This window comes from Protopterus annectens, chromosome 8.part0 (genome assembly GCF_019279795.1).
Source record: "Protopterus annectens isolate FY-2018-M chromosome 8.part0, PAN1.0, whole genome shotgun sequence".
Classification (NCBI taxonomy): Eukaryota; Metazoa; Chordata; order Ceratodontiformes; family Protopteridae; genus Protopterus; species Protopterus annectens.
In genome coordinates, this window is record NC_056741.1 from 1,859,678,226 (window position 1) to 1,859,701,941 (window position 23,716).

A 23,716-nucleotide genomic window follows, 5' to 3' on the forward strand; every position below is an offset into this window, starting at 1 on the left:
CAACTCCAAGATTGTACAACCTCAGAGAAGATTTAAAAGTCCAGAATCTTTGAATCCCTGCTTGTTCACTGCACTGGCAATTATTTTTGGCTGAAAACCGTGACCAATGAGATTTAGCTCAGGTATATACTTGATGAGCTTAAACCTTGTCCAGTTTACACCAAACCAAGGGTGTAGAAGCTGGTGGAGATTATAGCCTTGTGTTGTCAAGTTTTGTAGTTTTGCAAATTATCACAGCAATGTTGCTAAAATCTAGTGTTTTTGCATGTTTTACACTGTAAACATATTCAATATTTTATGCTTCAGACAGATATACTGCCAGGTTTTCAACATTTGGCCTTTTGACGTTCAATTTACATTTGGTCTTTTGGCATTGGGGATTTAGCAGTCCTGTCTTTGAACTACTCTGCATTAAATGAGAAGCCCTTTAGTTAACCCGCCTCTTGTTATGTTCATTTTGTACTCTGTATATTCGGTTTATTTTATAATTTAGTACTTTATGTGTACATTAACCTGATTGCTCTAACTGGTTGTCTGTTGCTGCATTTGCCTTGTGGCCCAATATATAGTTTAAACATTTGGCCTAAAAGGTTAACAAACACTAAGTAAGTAAGTAAGCAAATAAATAAATAAATACATAACTACACCTAGATCAAGGCAGAGTTCCAGTGAGGGTAAACTGTATTTTTTCTGATGGTGGTATAAATGGGAATCCTGCACCCCTTTAACCCAACCCATTTATGCATTGCAGCCCTAAATTGTGGGTGCAGTTTAGATGTGGGATCTAAGCCTGGATTAACAGCTATATATATATATATATATATATATATATATATATATATATATATATATATATATAATATATAATATATATCTTGTGTTAATGTTAAGTCACCCTGAAGCACCTTGGCATTTTACATTCCTAAGATTCCATTGTATTTTGCTAGAGTAACCAGTGGAAGAGTACGAGATATAAATGTGTAAGTCTTATTAAACTTATTCTCCGTGAAAATAAATATATGATGGAGTGTGAGGGATCATTTTAAAGAACACTGGTTAATATGAATGCAAAATACTTGATTTACATTGTAAATATTAAGTTAATAAAGTGTGTGAAGAGTAATATAGTCCAAGGCCCTAGCCTTCAGGAATTCCTAGTGGTAGTGTATGTCTGTTGAGATTGCCTTGTGAATTTTTGACTGTATAAAGGTCCTGTTGTTTGGATAACTTGTTTCATGTGACAGGCTATTATGAGGATGCCAAATTATTGCAACTGACTTATGAGAAGTAAGTAATTTAAAGTAGCAGAGGTCCTTGTTTAGGTTAACAGAAACTGCACCAGTTAGGTTACATTTGCCTGTTGATGGTAAGGAAGGATATGTGGACATCAGTGGCCTGGATATTATGGGACAAAAGAGTCTGGGAGTAAGGATAAAGGTTATCTAGATCAAGAAAAGCCAACAATCATATATAATATTATATTCATAAAGTAGCTGAAGGTATTCCAAGAACTACACCAATACAGGAATGATGAAAGGAGATTTTTATCAATAGGGATAACTGCAATTGGAGTACAAAAGATAGACAATAAGGGGTGGAATTTACTCAAAGACATTAACAAGGCAACCAAAGTACTGGGAGCAAATAATTAGGAAAAGGAAAGGTAATAATGTGGAATGACATCAAACAGAAGTTTGGATTACAGGTTAGAGACTGCCTTCCATACCATAGATTGATAAGAGTATAGGCAAAGAAAAAAGTGTTGGAGAATCCTAAGTGAAAGACCTAATCTGGTAGAGTTTTTAGGTGAGTCTAGGAGAGAAGCCACTGTTAAAAAAGTACTAATTAATAAGGCATATAAAAATCACTGAATGGTAGCTATAAGAATCAATTGGAGGAGGTTAGAAAATCCAGGAAAACAGAACAGAAAGACAATTTACAAAGGAATAATTGAAAAGCATCTGTATGGCTCCCAAGCATGTAACAAAGGCCAGAAGGTTTAAGATATATGCAATGAAGTGTTTGCACATGTATTTTATTCCCCAAACAGACTTCACAGATTTTTTTTTTCTACAGGTAGATAACAAATGCTGGAGGCTTGATGGGAAAGATCAATAAATGAGAACATGTTTTTTGTGAATCTAACAAGTTTGCTTACTTTGAAAATTCCCTCCAGAATACTTTGTCAAAAATGCCAGGAGATTAAGTGGCTGTAACCTGGAAATAAATTACTCTTTTGAGATGGAATATAAGATCTGAATTGTCTATGCTGCCAAAAAAAAAAAAAACAATTATAACAAAATGAAAGTCAGCACCTAAACCAATTGTAACTGAAGTACTGAATATTGTACAGGCAATAAAAGATTGAAAGATGGATCTTAAGTAGAGGGAAGGAGTGGGGTTTAAAGGCAGGAATTGAACAATAAGTAGTGTTGCAGTGAATAAAAATTGCTAAAAAGAAAACATATGTATCCTGAACTAAAATAATGGGGAAGGTTAATATGACTTGTTTTTTTTTTCTATTGATGTTTTTCTACTTAAGTGATATCTTGAAAGCTGATGAGTTAATAAAGATGTTAAAAAAAGAAAGAAAAGCCAAGTTTAAGGCCCTGAAAGACTTGCTGGACAGTTTAGTAAGATAGAATGTTTGAGTCATTATATCTGGAATCACTGGTCATGTACATTCTGTATTTGCTGAGGATCCTGACATATTATTCAGAGAAAGCTATTGCAATATTTCATTTGGTTACAGGACTACATTCCTGTGAATAGGAGCAATCTTAGCTAGTACAGAGGTGTATTGCATGTATGTGTCTTCTACACATTTGTTCACATGCTCTACCAGCTAGTTATTTTGTACTTAATTTTCCTCTGCAAGAAAAAGGACCTGGAGCCACCACTGCGAAGAGACTTTGTACAACTCTGCAAGACACTGACTTAAACTTATGTTTAAATCAACTATCCTTTTAAAGGAAAAAAAGATAGGCCTCTAAGTATGCCTGAAAATGTTAATATTGTAGTTAAGAGGGGAGAAGAAAAGCAGGTTCAAAGACATTTATATATGTGTGTATATATATATATATATATATATATATATATATATATATATATAAGGTTTATATTACAAGTACAGAGATGAATGGTGATTAGTGTCACAAAATAAATAAAGCAGAGAGATAATAGTAAAACTATTGATGTACTGGTGAAGACTGGATTGTTGCATAAGGTCTTGAAGTTCAGAGAGAGATATGGCAGAGCAAGAAGGCAGAGAAATGTATATATTTTTTTCATTTCACTGCTTGTGATTTGCTTGAGAGGCAGCTACGGCACCATTACAGTGAAGATCTGTTGAGCCATAAGTATGAGAATTTATGTAAGAATTTCTGGTTGTTGACAGTATCAAAAGCTTTTGATAACTCTAGGAAGATGGTGGAGAATAGGCTTCTGGCATTTCTATGGGTTTTGACAGTATTAAAACTCAGTAAAGTAGTAGTTGTGCTGTGATGTGGATGGAAGCTGTGTTGGCTTGAATACAGAGCTGCTTATCCATTAGACAGTTGATAAGTTGCTATGAATGCATTTTTTCTAATATTTTTGATAGTGGAGATAAAATGGCATTTGGTTTATAGTTTGAAAGTTCTATACTGATTTCACCCTTGTGCAGTGGAATAAAGAATGATTTTCCCATAGCAAGGAGACTTTCCCCGGGATTCATGAAGCTTGCGCCAGGTGCAGGCGTAGCATCGGTGTTCTAACACCAAATATGGCCGCCGAGCGATCCAGGTACGAGCTGTTTCCACATGCACTACCTGCGTATGCTACGCCCGGACAACTCCCGAGCTCTGTATGCTAATTACCCCATGTGCAGCAGTGTAGCATGCAAATGAAGGTATGTAGCGATCCAGGAAGTGGTGCAGGCATTGTGTAAGCATGAAGAAATGTAAACCATAGAAAACGGTTTACATTTTTGCAAACATAAAATCGGAGCCATGACAGCCGACCAAACACATGTATTATATTGTTAATATATGCCAATGGCTAAATATATAGCCAATGGCATAAAAAATGTACAAAATATAAAATTAACATTTAATATATAAAGTCGCAATATCGCGATGTGGAAGCCCAGGGCAGCGGTGTGCAAAGGGGATCGCAAGAAAAATATAAAAATGTAGAATAAAACTGCAATGAAACACATATCACGATTTCCCCATAATAGTCAATGGCAGGCATGCTACACCATACTATGGCGCAAGGGTTGCTAAGGGGCTGTGACAGTGTTATGCACAGTAGCTAGGAATTAGTAGGCAATGCCATGCAAATGAGAGGAGTAATAGTGATTCACAGATTCCCCGCTGGTGTAAGGATGCACCTCACAGCATAGCATTAGAACACCGAGGTGTGCCCTTGAGATAAAGATGACATCAAGAGAGGGGTGTGTCACCATTGTTGTAAGCACATTGGAGCGTTGCTAAACTGGTTTGCCCCTAGCTAGGCAAAGCTGCAGGATAGGGGTGTGTTGAACTGGCCATAGCTATGCTTAGCTGAGACTACACAAGGTAACCGAGTATGCATGTGAACGGAGATGAAAACGCGCGTAAACCCTGTAAATGGGTTTGTGCGGTGCCAATAGCAGCTGAAACAAGAAGGATATAGGAAAGAAATAAGGAAATGCTACAGCAGTGAAATTGGAGTACAAATGACTAACACCTAGGAGCCTACAGTGCGCCATTGACAACAGCTAACAAGGCTGCAAGCAGCTACCTGCAGAACAAGAAAGGGGAGGGGCTGTACTGCAAAGAAAACAGTAAAGTGTCAAAGCAGAACAAAGCTGATTTGCAGTATATCGGCTACAAAACACATTTTGCCATGACTGGGTAGGGAAAGTACAAAACAAGAAAGAAGGCAGGTGGATGCATGCCTGATAATGGGAGGGGATCCAGGTTTAAAAGTGAATTAAAGGGCAACAGATTAATCAAGGCAGGCAAGCATATCTCCACAGTAAAGGCCCTGCACTTGTAGTACTCATTGCAAAACCCATAATTAAGACACGCTGCAGCTGGAATAGCTCATACACACCCACTGACATCAGCAGCATCCATAGCACAATAGTATAAAGTGTGAAAGCACCTCACACACATTTGTGTATTCCCATACACTCTGCACCAGTGGTGTATACAGACGGGGAACTTTTAGTATGTACATGTTAGGGGCTGCCATAGCTTTTATCCACCAATATGTGTTGGAGACTGAAGGTGGTGTGGAGGATGATGCACACGATCACCTCAGGCACCAGACAAGGAGGAGAGTGTTCAGACCCAGGGTAACCTACCAGAGGCTACATGATCTGGAGATAGTAGAGCATTACAGGGTGGACAGGAACATCTTACAGCAACTTGTGGAGCTGTGCCGGCCACGCCTCAGATCCAAAAAAGAGGGGAATCCATCCCAGTGGACACAAAGGTATGTGTAAGCCTGAGAATACTAGCTACAGGTACCTTTCAAAGACCAACTGGGGATATCATGGGGATCTCACAGGCATCAGCATCCAGGGTACTACACCAGTTCCTGGATGCCATGTTACCACATGCCATTGAGCACATATACTTCCCCGAACGCAGGAGAAGTTGGCCAGCAATATGCGTCTCTTCCACCATGTGGCAGAACACCCAGAGGTACTGGGTGCAATAGACTGCACGAACATACACATCAAGTCACCACCCGGTGAGCAAGGTAGGCGCTACATAAACTGCAAGGGATACCCCTCCATCAACTGCCAGGTCATGTGCAATGCCCAGGGCATTATCATGGATGTGTGTGCTGGCAGCCCTGGAAGCTATCACGACTCCCACATCTGGCATGCCTCACAGCTGTATCAGTTATTTGCCAGGGGGGACATCCCAAATGGCCACCTGGTGGGGGATGCTGGCTATGCACTGGAACCATGGATGATGACTCCCATCAGAAATGCACACACACCCATGCAGGAATGCCATATTGAGGCACACGCACAAACCAGAATCATCACAGAGCATGTGTTTGGGATGCTGAAATCACGGTTCTGTTGCTTGGACATATATGGTGGAGCCTTGCAGTACTCTTCAGGCACATGTGCCCACATCTTCATAGTATGTGCCATGCTACACAATATGGTCCTGTGGAAACAGCTGCAGCAGGGACAGAATGGTGAAAGCCCTCACAGCCCACCACCATTGCCAAGGGCCTCACAGGCACAGAGATACTCGGAGCACAAACACCCTGAGCCAGCCCCAGTAGGCAGAAGGAGGCATGCCCAGTATGCCCATGCCTTGACAAAGAAGAAATGTATAGCACACACACAGTGACAGTGTAGGCACCTAGGGACTGACACCTTTCTCCACCTGCACACACAGTAAAAATGGATGGCACACACACAAGACTACATGTAAATTGTCATGTATGGGCAGTCTACTGTGTGCATCCAACATAGGCAGCCCTCAACTATTGCACACACAACTGCCATTGGCACAAGGTCAGTCAACACCTGAATAGTAAATTAAGCTATCAGCATGTGCTGATACTGTATGTATAGATTCATAGGTATGTACTTGGCCAACTGCCAGAAGCCATTCATAAGCTCAGCCAAAATGTGTCAGCTTTTACCACCCCATTGATTCATTAACTGTCCCTCTGTGAAGCACAGCCAATGGCGGGATCCCTGGAGTGCAGCTACTGTTCCCCATCCACTCTTCAAGGTTTCTCTTGCAGAGTGTTAGTGGGGTGCTCTGTATAATGTAGTTACGGATGTTGTTCCAAAGTATGGGGAGTGTCTGTGACAGGAATCTGTCCCTCCAGCATCTTCCAGTTATTAGTTGTGGCAAGGTTCAGCTCACTGTACAAAAATGCAACAGGCGTATGCAAAAACAGAAGACTCCCAAGAAACAAGCAGCTAAAATTGCAAGCCTACAGTGTGTGGCTCACTGTGACATGGATTCCCATAGGTGGAGCATATACATTAAGTCTGAGTTCAACATGGCTGTGTTGGCCAGCAGAGATCATCTCTGGGTAAACGAGATGCCACTGAGTAAAGCAGGAGTTTATTCAGTCTGGCTGCCTAGGCCATATGTTGGAGGTCAGTATTCCCCTTGACGAGGTACATTCCTGGACCTCCCAGCTGTTGGAAGTGTCTTCTGAGATACATCCCAAATGGGTTATTATACCCTATGATGGGACTGATGAGTGATGAGTAGAGGGCCACTATAACCCCAGTATGTCTAGATGGGAATCCTTTAGTAATCAGATGGCCTACATAGAAGGATGTCCTAACTACTGTGGAGATATGATTGTCAAAGGGGAGATCACTATCTACCTTAGTCCCCAGATACCCCATTACCTCATCCATATTAAAGTGGCTGCCACTTATCTGTTAATAAGTGGGTGCTTAATATTCCACAATGGAATGACCATGCAGTTAGTGGCACTTGGCTGGAGGCCGTGACGTTGACACCCTGTGACGGTCTCTGTGAGGCCCCTGGAGGGATGTCTATGTCAACTGGGCTATCAATCATGGCTCCCAGTTCACAGTCATTGCCAAACGTGGTCTGCCGTAGTCCACCTGTGTTTGCCTGTACCTCTGAGAAGTATATGCCAAACAGTAGTTCTCTCAGGACTGAGTCCTGTGGGACACCAGTCATGACTGGTCAAGAGTTGGACCTGGAGACCGCTAGTCCTACCATGTGGGTTCTGTGTGTAAGCTCGTTGGCAACCCAACCTGTGATGTATGGGTGTATATATAGGCTGGTGTGTTTATCAATAATACCTGAGTGGGGCATGGTGTCAAAAGCCTTGGCGAGGTCCAGGTAGTATGTGTGAACCACCTCCCCTGTCATCTAACGCCTTGGTGACTGTATGTAAGACATCAAACAGGTTCAGTAGGCATGAACTGCACTCAACCAAGCTGACCTGGGTAGGGTCACATGTTCAGAGGTTACCAATGTCTTTGTTAATGAGTGTCATGAGGATGCGATCCATACCATTGCAGACCAGGCTAGTCAGGCTTATGGGGTGGTAGTTACCATGGTCGGTTGTGATTCCACCTTGATGGAGTGGAATAACCATTGCCACGTGCCATTGTATGGGCATGTAGCCTGTGGAGAGGCTGAGGTTGGAAAGCTTAATTAGGTGTGGGGGGTCAGGTTGTGTTGTACAGTTTGCAAGATGCAGTCTGGGACAACATCTGCTTCCACTGACACTGTGTTCTGCTGTTAGAGGGCCATTTCCACCTGGGTGTCTCTGATGTATGGGATACTGTACCTTTTGGGTAGTGCTGTGGGCTCTTTAGGGGGTGAAGTATGCACTGAATGTATCTTCAAGGATGTTGGCAATATCAGTAGGGTCAGCATATTTTGTGCTATTTTTCACCGACACAGTGCAAATCTGTGTGTCACCACTTAGATCCTTGACATAGCCAAAGAAGGCTTTGTCGTTATTTTTCGAATCCATGTGTATTCTCTTGCTGATGTTAGCCTTGGATGACGTCATGAGGGACCTACATATCATACTAATAGTGGTCACGGATGTCTGCCCTTCGTGGGATTTGCTGTTTGTCTGGAACACTGTCCTACTTCTGTAGTATAGCCTATTTATTGCAGAGGTCCACCAGACTGGTGTCCTTGTCTAGGAGGAGTGATTCTTGGTTTACCAGTGATGGCACGATCCATACATCCATGTAGGTGCTTATAGACTGCATTTGTAAATCTGTCTGTATCTTGAGTAGTGTTTCCCCTTAGCGTGGGGGCTGCGAACCCCCCCACCCCTGTCACTAGTAGTGTAAATTTAGCTGTAGGAAAGGTATACACTGTGGTATCCATGGGTAGGGTAGATGCTTGGGTATGGAAACAGTGAATAGTTCATGGTGAGATCTAACCAGTGACCGCTTAACCTCTGCTATGGTGCACCTGTTGCCCATGTTGGTAATGACCACTTCTAATATGTTTCCACCCCTCATTAGGGAGGTTACCACCTGATACAGGGCATATGAGGTGATAAATTCCAGGAAGCGCTGGGCCTGGAAGTGAGTACTGGAGTAAGTTTCCCAGTTAATGATATGGTAGTTGACATCAACCAATGCCAGGGTGTGCGTTAGGACTGTCATGCTCTCCACTGTCTCCAGGTAGGTGGAGCGGTGGTCCTAGGTCATGGAGGGTGATCCGTAGCAGGCCACAGTTTAAATTGCAGTTGTGGTTGATGTTAGCTGTACATGGATGATCTTAGAGGTATCATGCTGCCCCACTAACCTGGAGGTGTAGGTATCCCTGATGAATATGGATACACCCCCTCCATGTCTGTGTCAGTCCATGTTCTGTGGCTAAAATGTGTGGTATGGGTTGTAGTCTGGTAGTGCTGGTGTGCTCTCAGGATCCTTAAGACAGATCTCAGTTACTGCACAGATGTTGATGTTGTCCATCCTGAGGAGTGCTGTGAGTGCATGCATGTTGTGATCACAACCCCTGGTGCTGAGTAGCATAACCCTCATTGATTCTGCTGTTGTGCTGTTTATGGAGCTGGTATTCACCTTCAAGACTCTCCTAAATAAGGCACCATAGGGGCGCCAATAGCCTTGGCCAGTATTCCAAAGCCTAAGGCTGACACATAGGCCGGTATGGTATTGTTGCATGCATGTTTCCCATCTATGCTTGTTTTTCATCTCTCCTGTAGGTAACCTACTGGTAAGCAATAGAAAGCCTTAAACTTATACAAGTCTTCTAGCTTCCAAGATAGGCTTTTGGAGTGACTAAGTATCAGTGTTCTGTATGTTCTTGCTGTACTTAACTGTTTCCTGACTACATGGTGATTTCTCACTGTATATTGTGATCTGAAAGTCTGTTTATTCACATATTATGGCTGTGATAGCCTGCACTTTAGAGGTTCACAGATAGCCTACTACCTATCTGCCCAAGGGCAATTAGAAGCATAGCTACAGTGTGTTGGCCTTCCCTGCACCATTGATAAAGCAACTGAGCCTCTGTCAAGCATAGCCAATGAAACAATTCCAGGCAGAGTTGCTGGTAGCTGTTGAAGACTGAGGTTGTGGAAGGTGATAGGGGCACTTAGTGATCTAAAGAGGGCATGTTAATGTGACAATTCAACACCATTCAATTCCCCCAACAGGTCTTGCAGCTATCAAACTGGACAGGCTCCCCCACCCCTTGGCTGTATGGTTCTGGACACATGATCCCAGGGGTGTATATTCTGTTACCCATTCACACAAGGTTTCCCTTGAAGTGTGTCAGTGAGGGGCTATGCCTAATGTACTTAGGAATGTAATGCATTGTCTCACAGTACATTTGTTATATGTTATTTCAAGAGTAAGTGAAGCTCAGTGGGTTTGGGGGCCTCCGCCCTTTGCTTAGCCTAGCTTACACATAGAAATCATCTAAATAGGAAATAGACGGAAGCAACATTAATGTCAACAGTGTAATGATTACAGCATCTGCATAGTATCTGTGCATTCAAGGTCCCAATCCCAGTAAAGGCAGGGATGTTTATCATGTTGAAAAGTATACGTTAAACACAGCTTGCATATATAGATAGTAATCGTCTGTATAATAAACATTCGAAACACCCATATAGACCCATGTGTGCTGGAGAGTACAGTCAACAGAGAATGTAATGTTATGTAAGCACATATTGAGATGTTACTTCACTGACATGTATATATCCTGAGTAGTTAGCAGATGTGGCCGTGTTTGGGAGCACAGGTTATACGTTACAAAGTTTGTTTAACTGCTGCTATAATGTCACACAAACACTTTTAAACATGCTTACAGCTGCTTAAATGAGCCTTATTCTGGAGTAAAAAACATTTGTAAAGCATCGCAGGTGTTGAACCCTGGACCATGCACACTATAGTCATGGGACTTACCACTAAGCCATCTGAGGTGTATACATGTTTCACAGTCTTGAGACTACACCTTATACCATATGCATTCCACTGTAATGATCACATCACAAATGGGACAGTCACTTTGTATACATGTGTACAGTACATTGTAATGTACTGTAGTTTGTGAACCAACACATTCCAGTCTACATATGTATTACTGTTACAAATTAATACGAAATATATATATGTGTGTATATATATATATATATATATATATATATATATATATATATATATATAAATATATATATATAAATATATATATATATATATATATATATATATATATATATATATATATATATATACAGTTACATCAATAGCCATATATATAAACATTTATGAACACACTTCATGATACAGAAGCACTCCAAAGGAATTGGAGTGTACACAAAACACATGCGGCTCTGGTATTATAACTATTAATATTAACCTAATTCATCATAGAAAGGATGGTTGTTGTGTATGTGAAGATTGGGGTGGGGAGGAATGATGGGTAATGAAATCATGTATCAAGGAGAGCCTGGTCGGAAATTCAATAAGTGAATTGGGGGGGTACACATGGAGTATGGGGACAATATAAAAAGGACACAAAACAAGAACCTTTCTCATTCATAATACACCCTGTCATGTCACATTGCAACACCTAATTTCACAAACATATGAACATTAACATGTATCAGACATATGTACACCAACTGACTGTCACATTTGTTTTCAGTAGTGAGGAATGCCTGTAGTAAAATATATATTCTAAACACCAAAACATTTGCACATATCTCAGATGCCTTCGTGGTAAAGTCAGTGACTGTGGTGTTCATGGTCCCGGGTTCAAGGGCTGTTAAGTTATTTTTTGGGGCAGAATAAGGGCTGCTGGATGCAGGTGGATTAAAGCACTCTTAAGCAGTAGTAAGCGGGTTTCCATGGGTTTACATGACGGTAAGGGGCACTGAAACATGGTAAACGGAGAAGCGCTTCACAGGTTTAACCTTTGCTTAACGTCACGCAGACCACGGTCATACCTGCTTACAACTGCTTAAATGTGCGTTATTCACACTGTCCCTACCAGTGCCGACTTTGAGAGGTAAAATAATAACACCTTCCAGGATTAAAACCTGCAACCATGTACTCTATCGTCAGAGTAACCTAACACGAAGCTACCTGAGATGTACCTATCCCAGTTGTGTATGCAGACAGGTTAAAACACAAAAGGAAGGAATGTGTTAAAATAGGACACCCGCAATGAAAGGTGTATGCTCATATATAGATATATATATATATATATATATATATATATAGAGAGAGAGAGAGAGAGAGAGATACATAGAGAAATGTCGATATATATACAGATCTACATATATATGTAGATATATATAGATAGGTTAAAAACATCTACACAGCTAAAGTTAACTTTGAGTATGTGTCTACCTGTTTGAGCCAATATTCATTTTTCCCCTGGAGCGCACTCTGCCCCCCCCCCACACACACACACACACACACACACACACACACACACATCTTCCACTTTCTCTCTTATTCCCTTCTGTTAGCAAATAGTATCCATAACTGATCAACAGTGTGTGTATGTTAATTTAAACTGAGACCACAGTAGCCTACTGATACAAGGTTATCCTGTTTTTCCACCTGAGAAATGGTTAAGAAATAACATACAGTTTCAGAGCAGTCCTTGGTCAATTATGATTGTTTCTTAAACACAAACTTGTCTTTGCTTTGGCTCATTAGCAGCAGTACAAAAGAACTGCCTGCTCACACCCTTGTTCTCCCCCTCCCCCTTCCCTGTTTATTACCTTAAGCCAATCCCAAAGTTAATAAATATTACCTGTGGCAGGCACCATTTTTAAAACTACAATCCACTCTGCTACGGGCCCCATGAGGAGCTCATTGTCTCTCCAGTAAGTGTTTTACAACTGTATATGCAGATTTATGTTGAATTGTGTTAGACATTTTACAACTGTATATGTTTATGTTGAATTGTGTTAGACATCTAATATGATTTATGCTTTTTTATTGAAGTTACTATGACATACTAGAATTTTGTCTGCACCAAGTTGTTTTTAGTATAATAGTATGGTCTATTTGCATAGCTGCACCTTGTTCACTAATGTTATTCATGTAAATGTGTTGTGTGTAGACAGCTCATACTGGTGTCTAATTATTTCTATATAATTGTGCTGTTACTGGTGGATAGAATCACATTAGAGACCCAGGACAGAGTGCTGCTTGCTATATTTTTATCTGTGACTGCATAACTGTCTGATGAGGTTTCTTCTAACAGATGTTTTTCCAGTTGGCTCAGTATCTGCATATACTAGTAGTTGGTTCAAGACATATATTTTCCTGTATGCAGTAGCTATTTGCTCAGTTTGTTTTTTGTAATCTTTATAATATATCTTTACCATCTCAAAGTGCTTAGTCCTCTCTGTACTCTTCTTTTCTTGACCTAACACCACTCTTAAGTATTCAACTGCGGTACCACCTTTATAATTCTTAAAGAAAAGCGCAGTCCAGGTCTGAACTGTCTGCAAACAGCTAAAGTTAACTTTGACTATGTGTCTACCTGTTTGAGCCAATATTCATTTTCCCCCTGGAGAGCACTCTGCTTTGGCTTGTAAACAGCCCCCCCCACACACACACACACTCATCTTCCACTTTCTCTCTTATTCCCTTCTGTTAGCAAATAGAATCCATAACTGATCAATACGGTGTGTTTGTTAATTTAAACTGAGACCACAGTAGCCTACTGATACAAGGTTATCCTGTTTTTCCACCTGATAAATGGTTCAGAAATTACTTAGAGTTTCAGAGCAGTCCTTGGTCATTTCTGATTGTTTCTTAAACACAAACTTGTCTTTGCTTTGGCTCATTAGCAGCAGTACAAAAGAACTACCTGCTCACACCCTTGTTCTCCCCCTCTCCCTTCCCTATTTATTACCCAATCCCAAAGTTAATAAATATTACCTGTGGCAGGCACCATTTTTAAAACTACAGCCATCCTTTGTCACTATCATATGTTCATTTATCAGTTTACTCTGTTACCTGATTGTTTCCAGCCCCCTTATAAGAGCTACTAACAGGGTCTCTACCCACTTTGCTCCCCACCCTGCCCCCTATTTCCTCCCACCCCCAGTGGTTCTACCTTTATTACACTCACAAACCCCTCCCATCTTTCCAATAGCCAACCACAGCACTAACCCAACACTATCTCCTCCATCTTCCCACTACTATCACACCTCCTCAACTAACATGTACAAGCATACCTTACCTATGCTCGCTGCATGCACTCTCCTTGCATATCTTACATCCTACCAAAGCTCCATCATTCCCCCACTCAACCACTACCACTGTACTACTCCTCACACCACCACTCATGTCTCACCCTCACTCAGCTCCCCTCCCACCAACTCAAGAACCATCCCAATGCTCCCCCCACATATTCTACCAACTATATTACTGAAACATAAAGCATCCCTACAACTTAACATAGTAACCCTCCCACCATACCTATTACCCAAAGAGCACAATCATAAAGTTTCCCTAATAAACAAACACATTCAAAAACACATTCAAAAACTGAGAAAACTAATACCCTCATGCATATCAAAACTAGCCCTAAGTGGAGATATCCACCCCAACCCTGGCCTTACCATCTCCAACCCCAATCCTCATAATCAGACTAGAAACCACAACTTCTCCCATATCACAGCTAATAGAAAGCCAAGTGACATCCTTCTACTAAGCCTAAATATTAGAAGTATATCCAACAAAGTCCATGAACTCCATGCCACCATAGACTTGTACTCCCCAGATATAGTCATCCTGACAGAAACCTGGCTAAAACCTCACATTACCAGTGAGCAAATACTTCCTACCGGTTACAGCATACTAAGAGTAGACCAGCTAAACAAGAAAGGAGGCTGTGTAGCTATAATATTTAAACAGCATCTAAACATCCATATCTTAAAATCATCAGCTCCACAAATAGGCAATGAAGAAATAATATATACCAACATGAAAATAAACCAAAACAAAACCATCAACATAATTGGATGCTACTTCCCACCTGGCCAAAACATCCCTCCACTAGAAAATCTCCTTAGCTGGTCTACCCACCATCTCCCCCAAGAAACTATAATTTTAGGTGATTTCAATACTGACTGGCAATCCTGTTCTGGCAACCACCCAACCCATCATGTAAACCTTCATGGCTTCACCCAACTAGTCCAATCGCCAACCAGGATAACTAAAAACTCCAGCAAGCACACTACCCTGGATTGGATACTAGTCAGTAAGAGCCCCCAGTCATATATAACAGGCTGCTTATCAGATAGCCTCAGTGATCATTCCCCAACATTCCTACTCAAAAAATACCTATACCAAACTAAACCTACCATCTACCGTCAAATACGTAAAAAACTAAACTTTAACCCACTCACATTCATCTCATCCCTCAAAGAATGTAACTGGCATCCTCTAAAGTACCTCAGTCTTGATGATGCAGTTGAATTTTTTAATACTACCTTCCTGAGCATCCTTAATTACCATGCACCCATAAGACTTTCCAGAACCAAAGCACAACCCTCCCCATGGCTACAGAAAACCACTAAGTCAGAAATGAAAAACAGGGATAAAGCCTGGGAGCACTGGCACAAAACCAAAACCCCCTCAACTAGACAGAAATTCCTAGAACTACGCAATAGAGTCAAAAAGCTAATAAAACAGGACAAATTCCAATACTACCAGTCTGCCCTAGACTCCTCCCAACACAGCCCCGAACAATTCTGGTCCTCCATAAGCTCCATTCTCCACCCAGGTAAAGTCAGTACCCCTCCTCCTAACATCCCTCACTCCTCCGAAAATATTGCTACCTCATTCAACACACACTTCACACAAACCATACTATCACTAGCTAAACAACACAACCCCCCATCCCCTCCAACCCACACCTTCAACTAGTAATCTCCCTACTGCCTTCTCTTTTTCTCCTGTACCTACCTTCAACATAAAAAAAACTCAACTGAAATTAAGCCCACCAAATTAGCAGCAGACAACCTCCCAAGTGAATACCTACAAATCGCAGCTGATGCTCTGGCCTACCCAGTATCCATCTTGATTAACCGATCTCTGTCAGAAATTTACGTTCCCACACTGTGGAAAGTATCACATATAATTCCCCTCCACAAAGGCGGCCCCTTCCCAAAACTAACCAATTACCGCCCCATAACTATTCTCTCTCCACTCTCCAAAATACTAAAGAGATGCATACACTCTCAGGTCTCAGACTACCTCTTTACTAACAACATCCTTTCCAATACTCAGCATGGTTTCTGACAAAACCATAGCACCACCACTGCCTTACTCTCCTTTACTAACACTATCCTTCAGCATAAAAACAATGGCTATCTCTCCTCTGCTACTTTCCTAGACCTATCTAAAGCATTTGACATGGTCCCACACAAACAACTCATCTTTGTCCTCAATAACCTATCCTTCTCTCAATCAGTCACCAACTGGTTTCAGAGTTACCTGTCTGACCACCAACAATCCGTTGTATGGCAGAATGACATATCTCCCCAACTACCTGTCTCCATAGGGGTTCCCCAAGGATCCATCCTTGGACCCCTACTCTTCTCCGTTTTCACCAGTAATGTAGCCTCTGCCACCAAACATGGCACTCTCATACAATGTGCAGATGACTCAACCATCATCTGCTCAGCCCAGTCCCTATCCAAACTGCAAAAAGTCACACAGGAAGCCTTTTCCTCTGTTGAAACTTGGTTATCCAATGCCCAATTAATACTCAACCCAAACAAAACTAAACTACACATCTTCCAACCCACAAAACATACTCAAAACAACTCTCACTTTAACATCACAGCAAAAGACAACACCTCTATATACCCAATTGAACACACCAAATTGCTAGGAGTGAAAATAGACAATAAAGTAAAATTTGACATTCACATATCCATAACCATAAAAAAGTCCACAAAAAAACTAGGAGCGTTATACAGAAATAAGCAACTTCTCACCAAAGTAGCAAAGATTTCAGTAGCAAATTCCCACCTTATCTCCACCCTACTTTATGCCTCTCCAATATATACCAACCTAAGCAATGCAATCTAAACAAGCTAGAGACCTGCTACAACAAAATCGTTAAATTCGCCACAGGGACATCCTACCATAGTCACCACTGTCTCTCACTTGCTGAACTGGGCTGGCTTGAACTCCCTCACCTCCATGAATGGTATCAACTCTCATTCGCCCACAAACTAGTAAACCAACCACTAAATGTCCCATCCCTCCAGAATCTACTCCAACCCTATCGCACCACCAGACCACTAATATCCAGCAACAAAAATCACTTGCAGATCACTAAAGCCAATAACTCTACTAGTGAAGCACTATTCTCTTGTGCCATAGCCAAATTATGGAACTCCCTCCCACCCACAATTACCTCCGTACCATCATGCACCCACTTCAAAACTTTACTAAAAGCACACGTAAAAACATGCTGGCTATGCCCTTGCAACTCCCACTCTAATATCACCCACCCCATCCAACCATTACCTTTCTTTCCACCCCACTGACTACCTTGATTATAGCAAGCTCAGATGCTCATAAGCCTAGTACTTATTATACAGCAGGAACTTCTTATTGTAATATTTGTTAATGTCTGTTATGTACTTCGCAGATAAAGTTTCTAGTTGTCTTCTGATGTACTATGCTCTTCATCTGTAAATATGTCTGTAATTAATTGCTATGCTAATCAAATTGTTAATCGCTATGTAATCCAATGTAACTACTGTCTGTTTATTTCAACTGTGGAGCTTTTCTCCCTGGGCCACCACTGAAAATGGACCTATGTCCAGTCGGACACTCCCGATCAACAAATATAAATAAATAAATAAATCTATGGAGGTACAGATAAACGTATGCAATAACATATATATCTATATACATATACGCACACACACACACACACACACACACATATATATATATATATATATATATATATATATATATATATATATATATATATATATATACACACGCGCACACACACACACACACACACACACACACACACACACACACACACATACATACATGTGTGTAGACAGCATCTGAACTGTTTATATCTGAGTATAACATGGACCATGCAATCACCCCCCCCCCAAACAATATGAACATAACATATGAAGAGCATATGCCAATACACTATTACAAATATGTTCTATGGACACAGTCACCAACACAACTGCAATGACTGCAAATATCCATGACAGTAATACACAGACAGCTTCCATTTTGCAAAACTTTATTACATTCCGATGTATTGCCAAAAGGATTCAAGGACTAACAGTACCTGCATGCTATACAGGAAGCATTTAACAGTGCCTTAATGAATCAGCCTGCAATTACCATAGTATTAGTCCACTAAGGGATAGGTGTTCACATAGAGAAAGAACACCCACACACATATAGACATTGTATAAAAGGGGTTCCTACACACCTGCATGTGCTATGAAAAAAAAGAAAAAAATATCTCTTGTTTTTCCTGCTTTACTAGTTTAGTCCAGTTTCAGAGTTGCTGATTCCTGGGCTTTGGTTGTAGTTCCTGTGTACTGTTTCCTTGCCTTATTTGGGGGAAGGGAAGCTACCTTGCTTTCCTGCTTTACTAGTTTAGTCCAGTTTCAGAGTTGCTGATTCCTGGGCTTTGGTTGTAGTTCCTGTGTACTGTTTCCTTGCCTTATTTGGGGAAGGAAGCTACCTTGCTTACCAGTGGGAGTGGGAAGCATTGAGCTGCCTTTGTCCAGTTTTGTGAGGTTTCAGCCAGTAACTAGTAGTTTATTGGTCGTTTTGGGCCAGTTTCTAGCTTTTCCAGCCCCTGGTATAAAACGCTAGCGTTAAACGCCTTGATTTAGAGCGATTTAGCTGCGAGCTGCCACTGTTACACTAGGGCAGTGCCGGTTAAGCAGGTTTAAACTATTGGCTACCTAAAGTCCACTCTTCAAATTTTCCTTAAAACTACCTTCCTCGAACTATACTACTGATCAAATCAGCGTATCCTATAACTAAAAGATCAACTCTACTTGACTCCAAGTAGACTATTCTCTATCTATTAAACCTAGCACTTGCTCCTACAGTACTTATTACCTTGATACGGCACTCTTGTCATAGATAGTACCCCAAAAGGCAACCCCCATTTCTCGGTCACCCACGTCCCCGGAATCTTTTAAAGTTTTTCGTCTACCCTTCTAGCATGTCGAGGGATCAGTTGCTAGTGTTCTCTCCTGCTCAGCTGGTGAACCTGGGAATATTGAGGCAATGTTTCAATTGCCTCATGTACACAGACAACCCTTTCCTCCTCCCACAAAACACAAATACATGCGAGAGATGCAACTATACGGCCAAACTGGAGGCTGAGCTCTCTCAACATAGGACTGGCAAGACCAGTCAGGAGGAGAAGGTTACCACACACACTATAGACCCAGTCTCACATAGTACCATTACAACCTCAAATCATACACATAAACACACAAAGACATACTGGAGGCTCTGATCAAAAATCTACCAAAACAGCAGAGGCCACCAAAGCAGACACCCAAACAACCACCACCTCAGAACACAACACCCGCAACACATAGACCTCACAGTCAGAGTGTCAAACAGTCACAGCCCTTAAGGCCAAACACAATGCCAGACACACTAGTCATTGGTGACTCCATAGTCAGACACACTGATGTCCCGCTCACCAGACTGAGTAAGGAGAAGGTCACAGTAAGCTGCCTGTCGGGCTAGAATCCGCCACATAACGCAAGCACTCAGGTCTCTCAACAGCAGGTACAAATATGACTTAGTCATTGTCCACGCTGGTGTAAACGACCTGAGACGCACTCCTTGGACTACATGAAAAGAGACATTGAGGAGCTCTCTGATTATGTAGCCCAGGCAGGTATGACCCTGACCTTGAGCAGTATCCTACCTTCACCAAGAATGATGCCACAATACAGAGATAAGATGATCAGCTTTAACAATTGGCTTAAACACTGGTGTCATTCAAAGGGGATCCAGTATCTGTCTGCCTGGGATGACATGCTGGACAAGCCACGCTGCCGCAAGGGACGGCTTGCACCTGTCACCCCTGGGATTCCGGATATTGGCAAAGGCTCTTGCCACCCCATAGTGCCTTTTAGGCAAGGCTCAAATTCTAAACCTACCACCCTAGAACACAAAAAGGAAAAAACTAAGGGTAATGCTGCTCAATGCCAGAAGTCTAAATCTCAAAATGCACGCACTTTCGAGGCCCTTCTCAGTATGGAGAACATCGATGTCTGTGCTGTGACAGAAACCTGGTTCAAGGCTCCTGAGAGCACCCCAGCGCTATCAGGTTTTACCTCATATCATGCTCCGCCCCAAAATCCGGACACTACCAAGAAAGGAGGGGGGGTATCCATATTCATCAAGGACACCCACACCTCAAGACTGGTGGCAACGCACGATGCATCGGAGACCATCCAGGTGCAATTAACCATAGGCAAGACTGCTCTGCAAATTGTAGCATGTTACAGGCCACCTCACAAACTCAGGAAACTCACATGGCCTTCCTGAAAACACTAGAGGGATAAATGTATCACCAAACACCATCATACTAGGTGACTTCAATTACCCTAATATAGACTGGGAACACTACTCAAGCCCAAACACCCTAGCCCAAAAGTTCCTGGAATTCATAAACTCAAATGCCATGGAACAACTAGTCACTATCCCCACAAGAGGAGATAACATACTTGATCTCATCATCACGAACATGGGAGCACAATGTTCAACACCGGAAGTATACCCCTCACTGGTGAGATCAGATCACAAACTAATCTCGCTGGAGGTCCTCATCCCACCCCACCTGAAATAAAAAGACCACAGTAAAGAACTTCTCAAAGCCGACTTCACACTTCTAAAGACTAGTGTGGTCTCCTTTCAGGCCCCGAGCCGCGTGGAAAACAATACTCAAGCCGCTGAATCACTTACAAACGCCTTCTACCAGCACCTGCAGGACTGCATGGATAAGGCAATCCCAAGCAAAACAAAGACTCTTTGTACCAAAGGCAAGCGTCCAGTCTGGTGGACCCCAGCCATAAACAAACTCTACAACAAAAGGAGGAAGCTACTACAAGATAGAGCAAAATCCTTAAAAGGTAAGACACCCTTGATCACTATAAGTAAAAACTAAGAGCTCTCATAAAACCATCCAAAGCAAATTTCGAGAGAAAATAGCTAAAGACTCAAAAGACAATCATAAGGCCATCTTTAGCTATGTTAGAAACCTAGGAGGAAACTCCCAGATATGCTCAGAACTAGTTCAAAATGATGTGAAGATTACTGATCCTACAGACATTGCCAACATACTGGCTGACAGGTTCAGTGCAAACGTCTCCTCCCCAAAGGAGAGATATCTATACCAAATGAGTGCAGCCCCCAAACATCTCCAGCCCAAGTGAGAACTGCTCTCTCCAAAGCAAAAAACACAGCATCCATGGGACCCGATGGTGTCCCCGGCTGTGTGCTCCACGAACTCAATGAGGAATTAAACCCACAGCTAGGACAGCTGTTTAATCAAAGTCTTACCTCTGGATACATGCACCCAGGAGTGGCGCACTGCAACTGTGGTCCCACTTCACAAAGGCGGTGCCTCCACAGACCCTGGAAATTACCGCCCATTAGCTTGACAAGCCTTATCTGCAAAGCCATGGAGAGGATCATAATGGACCTCATAAATAAAGACATAGGGAATTTGCAGACTTTGGATCCAACCCAGTTTGGCTTTGTCAAAGGCAGATCATGCCTTTAAACTTGGTTGACTTTTTCAAACAGTCACCAAAGCCATTGATGAGGGAAAGGCAGTCCATACATCCTACCTCGATCTGGCTAAGGCCTTCGATACAATACCCCACTCGGGTATCATTGAAAAACTCATCAGCTTAAATGTTAACCCATACATCACAAGATGGGTTGCAAACTGGCTGAGTGACAGAACCCACAGGGTCAGAGTTGCTGGCGCCATGTCAGACTCAAAGCCTGTCACAAGTGGTGTCCCACAGGGCTCAGTCCTGGGCCCACTCTTGTTTGGCATCTACTTTTCAAGTACAAGCAAACACAGGAGGGTTATGGCTGACAAAGTTTGCAGATGACTGCAAACTGGCCATAGTAGAAAACACATCTGACACAGATATCCTTCAGAAGGGTCTCACAGAAACAGATAACTGGTGCCAGAGCCACGGCCTAAAGTTAAATGCCAAAAATGCATAGTCATACCCTTGGGAAAAACAAGGTTACCCTAGCTACCAAATAGGTGGCAATCCACTGAGCACAGAAGAAGTTATCAGGGACCTGGGGACCCAGGTTGATAGTAGTCTGTCATTCGACACCCATGTAGCTAAAGTAGTTAGGAAGTCCTTCTACATTGCCCACCTTATCATGAAGGGATTCTCATCTAGATCAAGGGAGGTCATAGTCTCCCTTTACTCATCACTCATCAGACCAATGATATAGTACAATGCCCCATTCGGAATGTATCTGACCCGACACTTGCAGCAGCTGGAGAGGCCACAAAAGTTCCTCACCAAAAGGATAAAGGGTCTCAAAAATCTGTCCTATGCTGCCCGACTGAAAGAACTCCAGCTCTATTCAGTCGCTTACCGCTTGCTCAGAGGTGACCTTTGCCTAACATACAAGGCCATGTCAAACCCAGATTTGATGAATATGCTTCACCTCAAAAAATCTAGATCCATCAGAGCCACAAGGGCGGGAGACTTAAACTTCGACACGGCTATTAATAGGACGTGCTGGAGAGATAGACTCATCACCCAAAGACTCCCTATGCTGTGGAACAAAATCCCGGTACATGTGAGGCAGAGCACCTCGCTGGCCTTGTTCAAGAGAAATCTTGACCAATGGATGGGAGATCGTAGATATACCCCAGGAATTACCTCAGTGTCACTGCTCGACAGAGGCACAGCAAAATAATGGGTATAGTTCCCCATACTAAAGGGGTGGCGTAAGCCACAAAACAATGGGCTAGGCTTATAAATGCCCTCGGGCAGATAGCCTAGTATGAACCTATGAACCTATGAACCTATGAACCAACATCTACCCCACAACCAAAATAATTACATCAGTACATACTGTCATGCCATAACCAATTATTCAACTACTGTACAACATCTGCTGAAACCTTAACATACCTGGACACAGACACACTAACATGGCCCTATGTGAAATAGTTGCTGTTATACAATTGAACAGCTGCTGATGTAACAGGGTTTGTATGAACTAATCCTGTTTCAGAGGGTTGAAAGGTTCGTACACCAGGAAGTGTTACACCAAACTAAATATGTCTGGTAAGCACACTGTAAACTCCCTAACATTATATGCATAGCTACGCAGCCTTGAGCTGGTCAAACAACCTGGCCAGACTGAAACATATGCAGAAGTATTAGGTACAGACAAACCCTGCACAAGTAGCAATGTTCAGAAATATAACAGCAGTACTCACATTTAGACCATATCCTCTAGGTATTACACACAGTATATTACTGTTCGTCTCCATACAGCTGTTGCAGTAGATTTCAATTAACACTTCCAGGCTGTCTTCCTCACAAGTAAGGCAAAGGGACAATGCCTAAGTGGAGTACTCAATTGTACTCCACTGTTGCCATGGTATTGGCTAAGGCATTAGCAGCGTAGCTGATGTGCATGTAATTAGCTACT